Below are 15,551 nucleotides of genomic sequence, written 5' to 3' on the forward strand. Positions count from 1 at the left end.
CGTTGTTGGCAGGACTGGAACCTACGCAGGGAGACCCCAATGGATTTCAAGTCCATCGCCTTCACCACTCGGCCACAACAACCACATTCACACACATTTTTAGGAGACTGAAATTCACCAAATTATCTTTATTATTATCTTTATTATTATCGTTTTGATGTTCTAGAGGAGACAACATCTGATCTTTGTTAGAGCCACCAGTCAAAGGTTTTCTTTAAAGGCTGCAGCAGCTGAGAATGAGGAATTAATAACCATCTTAGTGAGGACATTTTGAAACAATGACAGAAAAGATGACATTTTGCCAGCTCTGCTCCTCCAGCCAGTGTTGGACAGTGACTTGGGAATCTGTATTGTTGAATATCAGACTCTACTGGTGAGTGGATGCTGTATAAATTCCATCCATAAATGGAGGTGGATCCTAAAAGGGCTCGTTGACTCAGGAGGATCTCTCCACCCTACAGACTGAGAAGGAATCATCAAAGATGGGAGTTGGAGTTCTGTGGATCTGTGCTGGATTCCTCGTCCTCACGGACCAGAAGTCTGTCTGAAATACGACACTGATTGATGATCTTTTCATGAATCTGAAAATGCTTCGAAACTTAAAGAGGAAAACAAATCTATCTTTTACAATCATTTTCATCATGGGAACGGACGTCTGCTGCGGCTGGTTTTTAAACGAGAGCAGGAAAGGACAGACAGCAGAAGGCAAATAAATAGAAGAAAAGACAAAAGAGAGAGAGAGAGAGAGAGAAAGATTGAGAGGGAGGGAGGGCTCTTGTGGGGCTACTTCTTCTTCCTCTGCTCCAGTTGGTTCCGCCCTGTCTGCTGGTGTCTCCACTGCTGTCACAGAGCGGCTGATTGTCACACCAAGAGACCGCAAGTGTCTCATGTTCAGTGTCTGGCACGGGACTTTGCAAAAGTAGGTAGTTATAGTTACTAGTTACCTCTGCCAAAATGTAACTGAGATAGTACCTGAGTTACTCCACTCTGAAAGTAACTACTCACCAGGGAAAGTAACTACTGCAAGAAGACAGACATGTCCTCCCTCAAGCCTCAAACAGACCATTGGTCCTGTTTGGTGTTCCAAGTCACACGTCTGGCCTTCTGTTTGAGGGGAGGAAGGTGTGGGGAACCCAACCCCTGGTTTACTGGGAGATTCATCACAGCCGACTTGGCACACACTTTGTTTGTCTCTGACCAAAAGACACAACAGGACCTCAGAGGACCGTACGACTCTTCATTTCTTTTCACCAGGAGAGAAGTCTTTGTTTTTTGGAAAATGGCCGATTGCAACGGTAAGCAATTTCTTTATGTATTGTTGTCTTTAACTGATGCAATGATAAATTACTGGTGTGCTTTTCAACATTTGAAACCTTTTTTTGTTGAGGAAAAGTCCGGTGAGCCTCTCTGTATGATCATATCATTAACAAATAAATATTTGATTGAGTAAACAACTAAAACTTCTAGCCCATGACCTTTGCTTTCAAACACCCAGATTGACCACGTGCCTTTTGTTTTAGGGGAGGAGGGGTGAGGAACCCCATCCCTGCCTTTGAGCTGCTCTGGCTGTTTGACCTCTGTTCAATGGTGTTGTTATTTCTGCTTCTTTTTGACTGTATGGAACAAAACAAGCTGAGGGCCAGCGAGTGTATTCAGAGATGGAGGCCAGGCAGCTGGAATCTCCACCAGAGGAAGCTTCAGGGTGTGCAGGACCATACCTGGATCATGAAGACGGGTTCATGGATCGGGAACTTTCAGCCAAACTCATGGAGCGTCTAAGAACTGTTGTCTGACTGCTGCTCAATGCTGCCATGAACACACAGTGGACTGATGACTGGTGATGAAGCATTCATGTGAGAGCAACCACACGTGGGGAGGAAATACCTGATGACTATTTTGAAAGAGATCATGAAAACATACGATCCAGGCTTTGGAACAGAAACCTCATCTGCACAATTAGAAAGGACCTGTTCCTGAACCACAGGCTCATCAGTCCTGCTAAGATCACGGGCGCTGCTGAGACACTGTTGGAGACACTGTTGGAGACACTGGCGCAAGCAGGGGTGGCACCAAGAGCGACTGGTGACTGTTGGAAAGTACACAGGTAGGTGACCACTGCTGGAACATTCATGCTGAACAAGCAGGATCTCAAACATTGGTATTCTACTTAGGTGGCGCTACAGAGTTGGATGTACTATTTTGACTACTCTGACTTTGCCTACATGCAGGAATGCTGCCCAGGTCCGTACACTGCTAATGGGACTGATGGGTGCCCTCAACCTTGCATGTCCCCCACGACTGTGCTACACTTCTGAAGTGTTTCAAAAACTTCTCTTGGATCTGGATGGACTTCAACTGTCCCCCAAAGTCCATGCATTAAAGGTGAAATTGTCTTGAATGAAGATTTGAAGTGACAAACTTCACAATGCCAAACCGATGAGGTCAGGTTTGAATGGATGAATGTTGCAGTTGAACAAGATTTGAAAGCACTTTGATGAAGCGTTTCAGGAGTTCTTGTCACGCTCACTGACTGTTACACACTTACGCTCACACACTCTCACACACTCACTTTACAGATGTGCGGTACACACACGGTGAAGAGGTTTTTGCTAAGAACATTTTTGTTTTGTTTTTTTAAGAACATTTTGGTTAGTTTTTTACTGAAAGTACTTGTAATACATTGATTCTTAAAAATAAATATGTATTTGTACAGTATTTTAGTTGTGTGATTTATATATGTATGTGTGTGTGTGTGTGTGTGTGTGTGTTTGTGTAGGGGAGAGTGGGGTATTGTGAGACATTGGTTAAAGTGAGACTAATACCATGGGGCACAAAGTAAGTGTTTCTGTCCCTTGGTTGGCCCGTAGGGTCAGGGTTCACTCAACAGGTAGCCTAAGTGGTTCTGTCCCAAGTCCTCTTCCTGAGCCTGTCTACCTGGACAGTGAGGACCAACAGGACATCCTTGGTGCCTTTCTGAAGGCAGGACTTCATAGAACACCAACACAACTGAGCTTCACGGATGAGTGCAGTTCATCTTTGGTGTTCTAGTTCCTGAGGCAGGCCTCACCATGGATATATTTTGGTGTGTCCCAGTTCCTGGACTTTCAAAGCCTATAGAAACAGCATGCCTACCATGGTGCTACTGGTGTATGGACCTGTGTAGAATGGCTTGCTGTTCTGTAGTAGTAGAATGGTATATTTAAATGATATATTTTGAAGGAACTACTCTCTTTTGGAAGGCCATCATGGACGGCCTGACTGAGCTGCAGAATTGGTCCATGCAGGAGGCTGAGCAGGTCTTCCTCTCTGGTCCAGTGTCTCAGCACAGGTCAGAGTAGAGAATTAAAACATGAACACAAATCTTTATCTGCTATTTACTGATATCAGTGACTACCTTCAAGTAAGAGTGTTAGTGAATGGACCCTTTTTAAAGTTTATGTTATAATGTTTGAAAAATGATGCTCACAAAAACACAATAAAAGTGTTTGTGGAAAAACGATTCCGTAGATTTTATTGCCATTTTAAGAGTTCAAGCATATTTTGATGACATTGTTTGATATCATGACTCAGTTACTTTAGCAGGACCATCGTGACATGAAATCTTCCTCATCATCCCATATCGACCCTCAACCCCTCACACAGAACCAGGAGCCCTCAACTGAATGAACCTTTAAAACTGAGAAGTTGGACAGGAAGCAGTACTTTGGTGGAATGAACCTTTAAAACTATAAATTAGAAAGTATTTTGGTGGAACGAACCTTTAAAACTATAAATTAGAAAGTATTCTGGTGGAATCGTAATAAACCTTGAATACTATAGTTAGAAAGTATTTTGCTCCCATCCAACTCAACAGGTGGTGTTGTAGGGAACTGCAGCTCTCTGGTGCTGCAGGAATCTCCTCTTGGAAAGCCTCACAGTTCAGAGTCGTTCCAGAATCTAGGAGCAGAAATTAAAGTCTCCTACGACGAGGATGGGATTGGAACCCACACCTGCAGAACTCAATGGATCAGCAGTCCATCACCTTAACCACTCGGCCACCTCGTCTCCTGACCACCATGAGGTGCTGCTTTTTCTGAGCCTTTTAAACAGCTGAACTCTTTGGAGCCCAGTTGTCAGAAATGGACCCAGCAGGAGCCACTGAACACAACTCTGACATCATCAGGCTTCTTCCCAGCAGCTTGGTGCTCCAGAAGGAAGAATCCAGACCATCGCTACATCATCAGAGTGAACACCAGCTGATGTTTACCAGTTGAACAAGCCTTTGACTTCTAAATGACATCCAAGCTCAGATTCTCTTGTCCTGATAGAACAAGTCAATGTTGAAGAAGATGAGAGCACCAGTCTCTTTCATCCAATGCTGGAACAGCGCTAGACTGAAGGTTAAAGGCAAGTTTTGAACTGAAGAAGCTTCTTGGACCTCTAAACTTCTTAACTCACTTTCTCCAAGAACTGCGCCTGGACGACGGCCGTTTCCAGCGGTACTTCTGGCTGACGAGGTTCCTGTTCGATGACCTGTTTGTGAGGATCGGTGCCAGAATATCAAGGACCGACACCAACTCCAGGCTCCAGGACCGTTGACATGACTTCCCTGACGCCAGGGGAATCTCAACACTGACCGGCTCTCTGGACTCATTGTCCTGAGAATTTGTCACAAAAGTTGAATATTTTCAAATGCATGAATACGCGTCTCTCACGTTCCCGGCGAGTACACACACGGGTTCAGCTCTCTACATGGACTTTACATGTGAACTTGTTGCACGAAAAATTTGTGTCACGATTGATGTGAACATGCCTTAAGGCTGTGTGGGCTGACATCACAGTGAAATGACAGAGATCACAGAGCCTTTGAGATCACAGGCTGAGATCCTTTACTCCCTAAAATGAAGAAAATGAATGTTGTGTCTGTGTTTGTGTTGCTGCATCAGTTAAACAGTGACTCTACCAGAGGTGGTGTAGCTCAGTGGTAGAGCGCATGCTGAGCATGTATGCGGCCCTGGGTTCAATCCCCGGCATCTCCAGCTGGTCCTGTGTAGCCTTCATCTTATCTGCTAAAGTGATCCTTAAATGTGACAACAGTCGATTAACTATCAGAAGACATCTTCTACATGTTCAAGGTGGGCGAACTTTCCACAGATATTCAAAATTACTTTTGAAATGAAAACATAGATCAAACCTGCTCTGTCAATCACCCACAATGGGCGGATCGTCCCACTCCCTATCAGGTTCCCCACCCAGGAGGCTCCCTCTCCCTATCAGGACTAGAAATCCATTGGGGTCTCCCTGCTCAGGTAGGAGTCCTGACCACAACATTAAGCTGTTAATGTTCTAGAGGAGACAACATCTGATCTTTGTTAGATCCACCAGTCAAAGGTCTTCTTTTTAGGCTGTAGCAGCTGAGAATGAGGGACTAATAACCATCTTAGTGAGGACATTTTGAAACATGATGACATTTTATTGACTTGTAGCACTGCAAAAATCATCTCCCCTCCAAAAACCCTCTTCTCCAACTCTGTACTCAAGTTGTCTCCTCATCAGACACCACAGGATCCAGGACGTTCAGTCAAAAAATCATTAGTGATTTCAAAAATGTCCATCAGACACAAAATAAGACTTCAAACAGGTTTACAACTTTATTTGATGTTGACCCATTTTGTCCATTTTGCCTCCACACTGTACTTCATCACAGCATTTAACATCAGGACTGCTCCCAGATCAGCTCCATGACCTCATCCCAGCACCACAGTACCGCCCAAGTTCATCAAGGACAGCAAACATGAGCAGGTCTAGATTCACCTCCATCTTTGGAGGCTGTTGAATTTCCTCCTGAGGACCGTCAGGCTGTTTCCTTACTTTGCTGTGACCCAACAGCAGACAGCAACAAGGACTGTGGTGAACTTGGTAAAATCACCATCTGGAGTCTGGACCAAGATGCTGATGTGATCCTTTGATGAGTTTAGAATCAGTCAGAGATCAATGCTCAGAATCCAGAGATCAGAGACTGAATTCAGACATCAAACACAGAATGCAGAGATCAAAGACAGAATTCAACGATCAATCAATGTGAGGAACCAGCGTCTCATGTGAAGATGCTTCTGAACTCATGAAGTGAAATCCTACCAAATAGAGATGAATGAGTCCAACTGGACCTGAACAGGAGAGAAATAAAGGGGTTGTAATGTAATTGCTATTTATTTCCAGGCCATGTGAGGGTTGGATTTTGTTCTTTCATGTTGAAGTGAACTGACAGTGGGACTGTGGACCTGGGCTGAAGTCCAGCTCACTGCTGGTTTAATAAACCACCTGATTGTTTTTTCCAATCAGCTCTGATCTGATGGAAGAAACAAAAAGCCAAACTTCATTCGTCCGTGTCCAAACTCCAAGTCTGTTGATGTGCAGCACTCCAGTTATTTGTTTCTTTCCAGACAGAAGCAGGTTGGTGGAGGAATAAAACCTCAAGAGTGAACAAACAGCAATGAGAGAAGTGAATCCTGCACTCAGAGAAGTTGTGTCTGCACTCGCCAACCAGGAAACGCGTCTATCTTCTGTGTGACTGAGGCAGCTGCTGAGAGCTGCGTTTCTCAGCTGTGTGGGGGCAGGACTCTGTGTGTGATTGACAGGTCAACTGTCTGCCAGACAATGTTGTGGGACACAGACACAAAATGCGAGGTGCCATTTCCATTCTGGGTCAAATAGCTCTGGGACCGTTTTGTCTTTTGAATGAAGAAATGCGTTCATTTTGGGTAGCAGCTTGTAAAAATGCCCCGGCTCAACCACCAGACCTCTGTGTACACTGTCAAGAAAAAAAACTGTAAAAAAAACAGTAAAAAGTCTGACAGCAGAGTTTCCAGACGAACACTGTCAAATTACAGTAATTAACTGTTCCAAAAAATTACATGGAATAAACTGTAAAAATACACAGAAGGTTTCACAGTCCAAACTGATGAAATTACAGTCCATTTAGTGTTGATAAATGTGCATTCAACTGCAGGAAAACAGGCCCATCACGTAAAAAAACATGAAGAACAAGGACCTTTCAGGTTCTTCTCTAAGTTCAGGGCTCTTACTGGTTCATTTATGAAACAAACCAGTCTATGAGCAGTAATTTCCCATTAAAAAAGTTCATTTGACAGTGGAAAAGCAAGCATAGTCCATCAAAATAGCCAAGTTTAAGGTCAATCACTGTCAATTGAAGCTATTTAGTTGTTACTTTATGAAACTGAGCCAACTTTCTACAGTGATTTCCTGTTAGATTCTGGTTTCTCCAAGTACAAAAACTATAACAATGTATAAACACAGAATCTGTACTTTGAACAATAAAGAATTTCTGCATATTTACAGTATCAGTCCATCACTTTAGAGGATTGGAATGTAAAAAAATCATTGGACAATGGAAATCATTTATCCTTTAACGAAACAACTTCAGTGCAGAGTTGATAACTGCACTTCAAACTTTGAACTGGTGTCCACATCAATGTGGAATTTGAGGAGGCCACAGCCACCAAATTTCCCAGAGTTCTTGACTATTTGCAGTCTCTTCCCTTGGAGAAGTCAAGTGGAACTACAAGACAAGGAGCAGAAATCCAAGCTGCTGGTGGACCACGTGGTGCTGTGTTGATGCTACTTTCACACTCAAAGGGGATCGTGCAGGAATGTTCCACACGGTTGACCAAACTTCCATTGCAGAGGAGATTCAGGCAGTTCCACCCACGCCATGCATCCTTGTATGCTGTAAGTGTGAGGCAATACAATACAGTATGTTTCAGTGACATACATTTAGACAGAAGACCTTGGTTTATTGGGTGATGCTTATTGACATGCCAATTGGATTGTGGTGCCAATATGGCTGACTTGGTCGGTGTAAATCTTATCATCACAAAACAAAGTACACACAAATGTTCAAATTACTTTTCTAGACTTTAGTCCCCAAAGGAATTTCAGGCACCTGAAAGTGACTTTCATAAATCTGTGTGTCTGTGTACATTACATGTCCCCAAAATGGACATAAAAATTATTGGTCCCCAATCTCAAGGATAAAATGATGCTACAGTGATGTAGGAAGAGTTGCTACAAACGTCAAAATGATGCTACAGTGATGTAGTGAGAGTTGCTACAAACCTTAAATGATGCTGCAGTGATGTAATAAGAGTTGCTAAAAAACCCCACAATGATATTGTCAGGAATGTAGAGAGAGTTGCGACTAACCTAAAATGATGCTACGTGATGTAGTAATAGTTGCTAAAAACCCCAATAAGATGCTGTCAGTAATGTAGTGTGAGTTACTACTAACCTATCAAATGATGCAAATGTGATGTGGTGAGAGTTGCGAAAAACCTCAAAATGATGCTACAGTGATGTAATAAGAATTGCTACTAATCTAAGAAATGATGGCCAGTGATGTAGTGAGAGTTGCTACTAATCTAAGAAATGATGCTACAGTGATGTAGTGAGAGTTTCAACTAATCTGAAAATGATGCTACAGTGATGTAGTAAGAGTTGCTAAAAATCTAAAAATGATGCTCCAGTGATGTGGTGAGAGTTGCTAAAAACCTCAAAATGATGCTGACAGTGATGTAATGAGAGTTTCTGCTAACCAAAGAAATGATGCTACAGTGATGTGGTGAGAGTTGCTACGATGCTCAAAATGATGCTACAGTGATGTGGTGAGAGTTGCTACGATGCTCAAAATGATGCTACAGTGATGTCGTGAGAGTTGCATAAAACCTCACAATGATGCTCCAGTGATGTCGTGAGAGTTGCTACGAACCTCAAAATGATGCTAAAGTGATGTAGTGAGAGTTGCTACAAACCTCAAAATGATGCGAAAGTGAAGGAATGGGAGTTGCTACTAATCTAAGAAATGATGCTAAAGTGATGTCATGAGAGTTGCTACGAACCTAAGCAATGATGCTCCAGTGATGTGGTTCGAGTTGGTGCTAATCTAAAAATGATGCTAAAGTGATGTCATGAGAGTTGCTATTAATCTCAAAATGATGCTCACAGTGATGTAATAAGAGTTGCTACTAACCTAAGAAATGATGCTACAGTGATGTAGTAAGAGTTGCTACTCATATCAAAATGATGCTACAGTGATGTAGGGAGAGTTGCCACTCATCTCAAAATGATGCCACAGTGATGAAATGAGAGTTGCTACTAACCTAAGAAATGATGCTCCAGTGATGTAGTGAGAGTTGCTGCGAAACTAAAAATAATGCTACAATGATGTGGTTAGAGTTCCTAAAAACCTCAAAATGATGCTGGAGTGATGTAGTTAGAGTTGCTACTATCCTCAAAATGATGCTAACAGTGATGTAATGAGAGTTGCTACTAACCTAAGAAATGATGCTACAATGATGTGGTTAGAGTTGCTAAAAACCTCAAAATGATGCTGACAGTAATGTAAGTGAGAGTTGCTACTATCCTCAAAACAATGCTACAGTGATGTCATAAGAACTGCTCATGAACTCAAAATGATGCTACAGTGATATAATGAGAGTTGCTACGAACCTAAGAAATGATGCAACAGTGATGTGGTGACAGTTGCTACGAACCTAAGAAATGATGCAACAGTGATGTGGTGAGAGTTGCTACTAATCTCAAAATGATGCTCCAGTGATGTAGTGAGTTGCTACTAACCTCAAAATGATGCTAACAGTGATGTAATGACAGTTGCTACTATCCTCAAAATGATGCTGACAGTGATGTAAATAGAGTTGCTCCTAACCTAAGAAATGATGCTACAGTAATGTGGTTAGAGTTGCTAAAAACCTCAAAATGACGCTACAGTAATGAAGTGAGAGTGGCTACTATCCTCAAAACAATGCGACAGTGATGTAGTGAGAGTTGCTACTAATCTCAAAATGATGCTAAAGTGATACAATGAGAGTTGCTAAAAACCTCAAAATGATCCTGAAGTGATCTAGTGAGTTGCTAAAAACCTCAAACTGATGCTACAGTAAGGTAGTGATAGTTTCTACTCATCTCAAAATGATCCTGACAGTCATGTAGTGAGCGTTGCTAAAAACCTAAAAATGATAATACAGTGATGTAAAGAGAGTTTCTACAAATTTCAAAATGATGCTACAGTGATGTAGTGAGAGTTGCTACTAACCTCAAAATGATGCTACAGTGATGTAGTGAGAGTTCCTTAAAACCTCAAAATGATGCTGGAGTGATGGAGTTAGAGTTGCTACTATCTTCAAAATGATGCTAATACTGATGTAATGAGAGTTGCTACTATCCTCAAAATGATGCTGACAGTTATGTAAATAGAGTTGATACTAACCTAAGAAATGATGCTACAGTAATGTGGTTAGAGTTGCTAAAAACCTCAAAATGATGCTCCCGTGATGTAGTGAGAGTTGCTGAAAACCTCAAACTAATGCTTCAGTAATGTCGTGATACTTTCTACTCATTTTAAATTATGCTGACAGTCATGTAGTGAGAATTTCTAAAAAACCTCAAAATGATGCGACAGTGATACGGTTAGAGTTGCTAAAAACCTCAAAATGACGCTACAGTAATGAAGTGAGAGTGGCAACTATCCTCAAAACAATGCGACAGTGATGTAGTGAGAGTTGCTACTAATCTCAAAATGATGCTAAAGTGATACAACGAGAGTTGCTAAAAACCTCAAACTGATGCAACAGTAAGGTAGTGATAGTTTCTACTCATCTCAAAATGATCCTTACAGTCATGTAGTGAGCGTTGCTAAAAACCTCTAAATGATGCTGCAGTGATGTAAAGAGAGTTTCTACAAATTTCAAAATGATGCTGAAGTGATGTAATGAGAATTTCTACTAACCTAAGAAATGATGCTACAGTAATGTAGTGAGAGTTCCTTAAAACCTCAAAATGATGCTGGAGTGATGTAGTTAGAGTTGCTACTATCCTCAAAATGATGCTAACAGTGATGTACGTGAGAGTTGCTACTCATCTCAAAATGATGCTACAGTGATGTGGTGAGAGTTGCTACTAACCTAAGAAATGATGCGAAGGTGATGTAGTGAGAGTTGCTACTCATCTAAAAATGATGCTAAAGTGATGTAATGAGAGTTGCTACGAACCTAAGAAAAGATACTACAGTGATGTAATGAGAGTTGCTACTAATTTCAAAATTATGCTACAGTGATGTAGTGAGAGTTGCTAAAAACCTGAAAATGATGCTGTCAGTAATGTAGTGAGAGTTGCTACTGTACTCAAAATGATGCTAAAGTGATGTAATGAGAGTTGCGACTAACCTAAGAAATTATTCTACAGTGATGTGGTGAGTGTTGCTACAAACCTAAGAAATGATGCTACAGTGATGTGGTGAGAGTTGCTACTAACCTAAGAAATTATGCTACAGTGATGTGGTGAGAGTTGCTACGAACCTCAAAATGATGCTGACAGTAATGTAGGTGAGAGTTGCTACGATCCTCAAAATAATGCTAACAGTATGTAATGAGAGTTGCTAAAAACCTTAAAATAATGCTATAGTGATGTAGTGACAGTTGCTCCTTACCTCAAAATGATGCTGACAGGAATGCAGTAAGATTTGCTAAAACTCTCAAAATGATGCTTCAGTGATGTAGTGACAGTTGCTCCTTACCTCAAAATGATGCTGACAGGAATGTAGTGAGAGTTGCTACTGTACTCAAAATGATGCTAAAGTGATGTAATGAGAGTTGCTCCTAACCTAAGAAATGATGCTACAGTGATGTGGTGAGAGTTGCTACTAACCTCAAAATGATGCAACAGTGATGTAGTGAGAGTTGCTACTAATCTAAAAATGATGCGAAAGTGATATGATGAGAGTTGCTAAAAACCTCAAAATTATGCTCCAGTGATGTAGTGAGTTGCTACGAACCTCAAAATGATGCTTACAGTGATGTAATGAGAGTTGCTACTATCCTCAAAATGATGCTGACAGTGATGTAATTAGAGTTTCTACTAACCTAAGAAATGATGCTACAGTAATGTGGTTAGACTTGCTAAAAACCTCAAAATGATGCTGACAGTAATGTAAGTGACAGTTGCTACTATCCTCAAAATAATGCAACAGTGATGTAGTGCGAGTTGCTACTAACCTCAAAATGATGCTAAAGTGATACCATAAGAGTTGCTAAAAACCTAAAAAAATGATCCTGAAGTGATGTAGTGAGTTGCTAAAAACCTCTAAATGATGATACAATGATGTAGTGAGAGTTACTATCCTCAAAATAATGCTAACAGTATGTAATGAGAGTTCCTAAAAACCTTACAATAATGCTATAGTAATGTAGTGACAGTTGCTCCTTACCTCAAAATGATGCTACAGTGATGTAATGAGAGTTGCTACTCATCTAAAAATGATGCTAAAGTGATGTGGTGAGAGTTGCTACGAACCTAAGAAAAGATACTACAGTGATGTAATGAGAGTTGCTACTAATTTCAAAATTATGCTACAGTGATGTAGTGAGAGTTGCTACTAACCTAAGAAATTATTCTACAGTGATGTGGTGAGAGTTGCTACTAACCTAAGAAATGATGCTACAGTGATGTGGTGAGAGTTGCTACTAACCTAAGAAATGATGCTACAGTGATGTGGTGAGAGTTGCTAAAAACCTGAAAATGATGCTGTCAGTCATGTAGGTGAGAGTTGCTACTATCCTCAAAATAATGCTAACAGTATGTAATGAGAGTTGCTAAAAACCTTAAAATAATGCTATAGTGATGTAGTGACAGTCGCTCCTTACCTCAAAATGATGCTGACAGGAATGCAGTAAGATTTGCGAAAGCTCTCAAAATGATGCTTCAGTGATGTAGTGACAGTTGCTCCTTACCTCAAAATGATGCTGAAAGTGATGTGGTGAGTGTTGCTACTAACCTAAGAAATGATGCTACAGTGATGTCGTGAGAGTTGCTACGAACCTCAAAATGATGCTAAAGTGATGTAGTGAGAGTTGCTACAAACCTCAAAATGATGCGAAAGTGAAGGAATGGGAGTTGCTACTAATCTAAGAAATGATGCTAAAGTGATGTCATGAGAGTTGCTACGAACCTAAGCAATGATGCTCCAGTGATGTGGTTCGAGTTGGTGCTAATCTAAAAATGATGCTAAAGTGATGTCATGAGAGTTGCTATTAATCTCAAAATGATGCTCACAGTGATGTAATGAGAGTTGCTACTAACCTAAGAAATGATGCTACAGTGATGTAGTAAGAGTTGCTACTCATATCAAAATGATGCTACAGTGATGTAGGGAGAGTTGCCACTCATCTCAAAATGATGCCACAGTGATGAAATGAGAGTTGCTACTAACCTAAGAAATGATGCTCCAGTGATGTAGTGAGAGTTGCTGCGAAACTAAAAATAATGCTACAATGATGTGGTTAGAGTTCCTTAAAACCTCAAAATGATGCTGACAGTAATGTAAGTGAGAGTTGCTACTATCCTCAAAACAATGCTACAGTGATGTCATAAGAACTGCTCATGAACTCAAAATGATGCTACAGTGATATAATGAGAGTTGCTACGAACCTAAGAAATGATGCAACAGTGATGTGGTGACAGTTGCTACGAACCTAAGAAATGATGCAACAGTGATGTGGTGAGAGTTGCTACTAATCTCAAAATGATGCTCCAGTGATGTAGTGAGTTGCTACTAACCTCAAAATGATGCTAACAGTGATGTAATGACAGTTGCTACTATCCTCAAAATGATGCTGACAGTGATGTAAATAGAGTTGCTCCTAACCTAAGAAATGATGCTACAGTAATGTGGTTAGAGTTGCTAAAAACCTCAAAATGACGCTACAGTAATGAAGTGAGAGTGGCTACTATCCTCAAAACAATGCGACAGTGATGTAGTGAGAGTTGCTACTAATCTCAAAATGATGCTAAAGTGATACAATGAGAGTTGCTAAAAACCTCAAAATGATCCTGAAGTGATCTAGTGAGTTGCTAAAAACCTCAAACTGATGCTACAGTAAGGTAGTGATAGTTTCTACTCATCTCAAAATGATCCTGACAGTCATGTAGTGAGCGTTGCTAAAAACCTAAAAATGATAATACAGTGATGTAAAGAGAGTTTCTACAAATTTCAAAATGATGCTACAGTGATGTAGTGAGAGTTGCTACTAACCTCAAAATGATGCTACAGTGATGTAGTGAGAGTTCCTTAAAACCTCAAAATGATGCTGGAGTGATGGAGTTAGAGTTGCTACTATCTTCAAAATGATGCTAATACTGATGTAATGAGAGTTGCTACTATCCTCAAAATGATGCTGACAGTTATGTAAATAGAGTTGATACTAACCTAAGAAATTATGCTACAGTAACGTGGTTAGAGTTGCAAAAAACCTCAAAATGATGCTCCCGTGATGTAGTGAGAGTTGCTGAAAACCTCAAACTAATGCTACAGTAATGTAGTGATACTTTCTACTCATTTTAAATTATGCTGACAGTCATGTAGTGAGAATTTCTAAAAAACCTCAAAATGATGCGACAGTGATATGGTTAGAGTTGCTAAAAACCTCAAAATGACGCTACAGTAATGAAGTGAGAGTGGCAACTATCCTCAAAACAATGCGACAGTGATGTAGTGAGAGTTGCTACTAATCTCAAAATGATGCTAAAGTGATACAACGAGAGTTGCTAAAAACCTCAAACTGATGCAACAGTAAGGTAGTGATAGTTTCTACTCATCTCAAAATGATCCTTACAGTCATGTAGTGAGCGTTGCTAAAAACCTCTAAATGATGCTACAGTGATGTAAAGAGAGTTTCTACAAATTTCAAAATGATGCTGAAGTGATGTAATGAGAATTTCTACTAACCTAAGAAATGATGCTACAGTAATGTAGTGAGAGTTCCTTAAAACCTCAAAATGATGCTGGAGTGATGTAGATAGAGTTGCTACTATCCTCAAAATGATGCTAACAGTGATGTAATGAGAGTTGCTACTATCCTCAAAATGATGCTGACAGTAATGTACGTGAGAGTTGCTACTCATCTCAAAATGATGCTACAGTGATGTGGTGAGAGTTGCTACTAACCTAAGAAATGATGCTACAATGATGTGGTTAGAGTTGCTAAAAACCTCAAAATGATGCTGACAGTAATGTAAGTGAGAGTTGCTACTATCCTCAAAACAATGCTACAGTGATGTCATAAGAACTGCTCATGAACTCAAAATGATGCTACAGTGATATAATGAGAGTTGCTACGAACCTAAGAAATGATGCAACAGTGATGTGGTGACAGTTGCTACGAACCTAAGAAATGATGCAACAGTGATGTGGTGAGAGTTGCTACTAATCTCAAAATGATGCTCCAGTGATGTAGTGAGTTGCTACTAACCTCAAAATGATGCTAACAGTGATGTAATGACAGTTGCTACTATCCTCAAAATGATGCTGACAGTGATGTAAATAGAGTTGCTCCTAACCTAAGAAATGATGCTACAGTAATGTGGTTAGAGTTGCTAAAAACCTCAAAATGACGCTACAGTAATGAAGTGAGAGTGGCTACTATCCTCAAAACAATGCGACAGTGATGTAGTGAGAGTTGCTACTAATCTCAAAATGATGCTAA

General features: G+C 40.6%; 2 non-coding genes across 2 annotated transcripts; one reads left to right on the plus strand and one right to left on the minus strand.

Moving 5' to 3' along the window:
• Positions 1–82, minus strand: trnas-uga (transfer RNA serine (anticodon UGA)). The gene has a single exon. It is a non-coding gene; the product is annotated as a tRNA-Ser (tRNA).
• Positions 83–4,946: 4,864 nt separating this feature from the next.
• On the plus strand, positions 4,947–5,018 carry trnaa-agc (transfer RNA alanine (anticodon AGC)). Its single transcript has one exon. It is a non-coding gene; the product is annotated as a tRNA-Ala (tRNA).
• The last annotated feature ends 10,533 nt before the right edge of the window (positions 5,019–15,551 follow it).

This window comes from Aulostomus chinensis, chromosome 1 (genome assembly GCF_037954235.1).
Source record: "Aulostomus chinensis isolate RoL2024-O1b breed Wild chromosome 1, RoL_Achi_v1.0, whole genome shotgun sequence".
NCBI lineage: Eukaryota > Metazoa > Chordata > Actinopteri > Syngnathiformes > Aulostomidae > Aulostomus > Aulostomus chinensis.